This window comes from Nanorana parkeri, unplaced genomic scaffold (assembly GCF_000935625.1).
Source record: "Nanorana parkeri isolate BGI_ZX_2015 unplaced genomic scaffold, ASM93562v1 scaffold195, whole genome shotgun sequence".
Taxonomy (NCBI): domain Eukaryota; kingdom Metazoa; phylum Chordata; class Amphibia; order Anura; family Dicroglossidae; genus Nanorana; species Nanorana parkeri.
In genome coordinates this window covers 121,269-126,074 of record NW_017306463.1, presented here as the reverse complement: position 1 = coordinate 126,074, position 4,806 = coordinate 121,269, and positions in this window count along the sequence as shown.

Sequence of the window (4,806 nt, the reverse complement as noted above, 5' to 3'; positions counted from 1 at the left end):
CGTTTTGTAGAGCGTTCGTCGAGCGTAGAACGCGCTACAAAACGTTCAGGTGTGAACGAGGGCTAAGAGTCTAGTAATACAAGTCACAAATTTAGCAACTGCAATCAGGCTCACGGTGTTCCTCATCCTGCAGATTATGTAATGTTCTTTAACATGATTATCTACAGACTGTGATTATCTGCATTCTTGCTGTTGGTAAGCTTTACACTTATTTGCAAGGAGTATTCTTTGAAAACCATCAATATTTCTAAACCATGAGCTTAACACCGAATACACAAAAGCCTAAAAAAAATAGTACAGTTGTGAGGGAAATGCATTGTGTAAATGTTCTTTACTATGTTGCTTTCTAAGGATAAATTAGAGATTAATTTCAGTGCCACCATTTTTGATGTGACACTTTCATTGTTTTCATGTTTGAATTTCCAATGACTAGGTGGAGCAGACTTATCTTAACTGCGTTGCTGAAACAAAGCCTGTTTGTTACAGAAGATGAAACTCAAATTTAGACACAGCTGAGTCAGAGGACTGCTCTATTCATATGGCTATGGGGAAAATCAATTAGAGACAGACAGTCTGACATTACACAGCTTCTGCTATGTTTTTTGGAAACCTATAATGCTCTGTGACATCAGTGTCATAGGTGAACCCTGTATTAAAAGGTTTATATCTCAAATAAATCTTTGATGTAAATAGTAAAAAACAAAAACAAAACTTTAAACAATAAATTTTCCTTGCCATCACCAATTGACTTACGAACTAATTCAATTAGTAAACCCAGTCACTAAAATCTAATTTAGGCTTTAACATGGTAATGTAATATTAAAAAAAAAAATTGCAGCACTACATGTCACGTACTTGGCTGGAGACCGAGTGTTTACCCGTGCACCTCTTGTCCCACACCTCTGGAGAAGGAGTCAGAGAATATGGGGACACAGAGTGGCACAGACACCTATGCTGGCAGTTGGACAAGGTCTTGTGCAGAAGCTGCGGATGCCCCAGGTAGATAAAGGAGCAATTGTTTAAAAAGGAAATGCGTGCCTGCTCATGAATGTGCGCTGTTGCGCAAGTGTACGCATGCCAAAATTTTATTGGCGAGTGACTGTTCCCATGTGTGCGGGTTTCTTCGCTGATGCACATTTTCGCACATGACCGTGCACCATGGTGTGCGCGCGTTTCTGAGCTTTGACTGGGCTCCTGGTAAGTCTCTTACACTACAACACCAAAATTACTAGAACATAAAGTGCTACTTATAAATCACTTTATATTATACAATCCTTTTAAATTCATCCAAAATCTCATTTTCATATAAATAAAAACCTTTCATAAGACCTTAAACATCTCTGTGCAAACAAATATATGAAGCCTATTACAAATAACACAGTGCAGTTTAATGATAAAGTGCAAACATGTATCAAAAAATATGTATCAACAGTGTATCAAAAACATCTACCACCCATAAGGAAGTGTGATCATATAAATGTATCCAGTTTAACACAATGTTAAAACATCCAAATGGATTTTATTTTTAAATACAATGAATCAGACAAAAGGGTCAACAAAAATCAAAAAGGCGGCCTGGATGGACAACTTGGTCTTTTTCTGGTGTCACTCTTCTTTGTTTCTATATAAACATTTTTAAACCTGCATTTTTCATTAAAATAATATTTGGTAACCCTGCCATAAAGGTCTTTGTTCAGGCACTTCCTCTTACAGGGTGACAATGTTCTCTCCCTTTTTCTAAATTGCTCTCTTGCACTGTTACCTACCGATAGAGATCATAAGTGGCTGTTTAATATGCAGGCATAACGCTCTGTTGACACCATCAGAAAACCTGCCCTGAGAAATGCCACACCCTTCTTTCTGGGGTGTAAGTAGACAGTGGACATGTGTGATTAGTTTTGTTCCGAACTGAAATTCAGATGAATTTTCGGGAATCGGACATTCGGATGCATCTAATTTTCCAAATGAAAAAATAACGATTGCGAACTTATCCGAATTTTCCGGGAGCGAAAACTTTGGATGCATCCGAATTTTGTTGGATGGTCATTCTAAATGAAGTTATGTTGTTAAACATTAAAATAATTAAAAAAAAAAGAGCTTGGTGTCCCCTCCCCAATTCATACCAGACCCTTTAGGTTTTTGGGAGTTCCCAAATGCTATTCGGAATTGGAAGTCCTGAAAAGAATTCGGCAGCAGAGCTACTATGATTGACAGCTCTGCTGCCGAATGTGAACAAATGGGCGGAAAATGTCCCGTGATGTCACCACTCACTTGCCCCTTTGTTGACATTCGGGTCAGAGCTGTCATTTTGCGGCGGTGTTCGCCAGGATCGGATGGTTTGTCTGTTTGTATGGTTTTTTCTTTCACGAGTCTGCAGCCAACATGATTTACATTTGGATGACATTGATGAACATTTTTTTTTTTTTGGTATTAAGGAATTGTCAAAAACCTTTGTTGTTTTTTTTTAAATTGCAACCTTTATTAAAATTCAAAGGACTTTGTATACAATGTTGTTGTGTATTTATTTACAATTTGACTGTTTATTTGGGGAATGATGAGGGGTAACAACTTACTCATTCACAAGGGGGTGGGGGTGGCATCTGGGTGCCCCCTTTATGTAATGAACACAACCAAAATTAACGAAAATGTTGTATTAGTCCCAATCCGAATCCCGAAACGAATTGACTTTCGGGCCCAAATCCTGAAATAATGAAAAATCCAGAATGAAACAGACCAAATTTTTTGGCTGGCTTACATGTCTAGTTGACAGGAAGCGGCTATAAAGAGTCTGCAGGGGACCTATAATGAGATGTAACAAAGGATGTAAAAAAGTGGGAAAAAAAATGTTAACGATAAATACTTTATGACGATACATTTTGCTTTAGCAGACGCAATATCATTCAGTCAGTGTTTAGATCTTATTTAAGTAATTTAGAGTACATGTGGTTATTAATTAGGTTTTATAATGTGAGAGCAATTTACTACCCCTGTAGTTGGAAGTTTATTATCAATTTGATTACAGAACAAAAATTTTAATTGACTGTTTTCATTAAATTACATTAACTGGGCACAGACCGGAGGAAATTATTGCCTTTGGCATCCAAGCAAAAAGAGGATTTTTTGTACTCACTGTAAAATCCTTATCTCTGCAATAACTGGAGGACACAGCTCTGCTATAGATCATCACCTATTGGGTATAGTGCAACCTGCTGGAGTAGGACTCAAGGTTCAACTAAAAAACAACAGATACCTAAAAGGGTGGTTCACTGGTGGCCATCCCCCCTGCACAGACACACTGTGGAACAACAATGGAGACGGTAAGTACAAAAAGTTCTCTTTTCTCTTTCTTTCAATGGAGGACACAGCTTCCCTTGAAATATTCACCTACTGGGATGTCCCAAAGCATTGCCACAATGGGGCGAGCAAAAAACAGAACAGAAAAACAGACTAAACTTCTTAAAAGAAAACTTTTCAAATTGTCAGACTGCCAGTTGCAAGAATTAACACCTGGCAACAGCTGATGCTTCCACATCCACTTTGTAAAACTTGGTGAACGTATGACCAAGTGGCTGCTTTATAAACCTGAGAAATCGATGCTTAATAGTTTAATGTCCAGGATGTACTTATTGCTCTCATAGAGTGTACTGTATTTGGAACTGGCAGTTATCATTGCTTAATAACATACACTTGGACAATAGTTAGAGTGATACAGCATAGGATAGTAGCAGGCAATGCTGCAAAGCCCGGCATGGGTCCTCTACAACCACCTACAGGGAATCTAACCTAAGAAACCCAGATGTGGCATTCAAATACACTCTTGTCACACTGAATACATCCAAAGAATGTAAGGCAACTTCCTTAGGATGGACTGGTTTAGGCCAAAGTGACAGAACCACTTCATTCAAGTAGAAAGCTAATACCACCTTTGGCACTAGGAACTGGAATCAACACCCTTCCCGGCCAGGAGTCCTTCAATAGCCAGACATAAAATCAAAAATTGCTGAGGAGAGAGAGATGCAAGTTCCTGATGAAAAACCTCTTGATGAGATGTATAAATTTGGAGTTTGCCGCCCTTAGCTACCAATTAACAAAATATTTGTCCGATATATGGGTTAGGCAATAGTTTGTAAATGTTAGAAGTAGTTCTCCCACTTTGAGCTAAACAGGTTGGGGCAAACCCTAATGCGAAAGAAGAGGGCTTCTCTGCAGACATGGTTGGCTTGGACTGCCACGGAAGCTTACCCCCTGTGTAGGTAGAGGGCTTAGTCCCCAAGTCTGAATTTCCTTACGAATGAAGAAAAAAAATGCTTACTGACCGATAAGGTAGGCCCAGATGGGGGATCTCAATGGGGATCCTTAGTCTTCCTGAGCTGAGGCAAGAGGGCATTCTAGCTAAGATTCTTGATTCCTGATGACCTCATCCAGCATTGCACTGAACAGTTGATCCCCCATAAATGGCAAATCTATAAAAGCTTTCTTAAATGTTTGGTCAGCCAACCAACACTGTAGCCACAGCATCCCACTGAAACAAACCGTGAAACATGCAGAGATGCTAAAACTAGACGCAGTAAGGATCCTGCGACCATGTGTATACGGTAGATCTAGTGACTTCTACCTTTCTATCTGTAGGATCTTTAGGCATCTTCCATCTGAATAATCATAGCATTGTTTATTCAGGAAACTGGAGGATCTAACACAGGCAGAGATGTTCACTTTTTAATAAACTCCCCCTCAAAGAGGTAACATGCTGACGCGAACATGACAATAACTCTCTAACTAATTTACATACCTATTGTTTATATATAT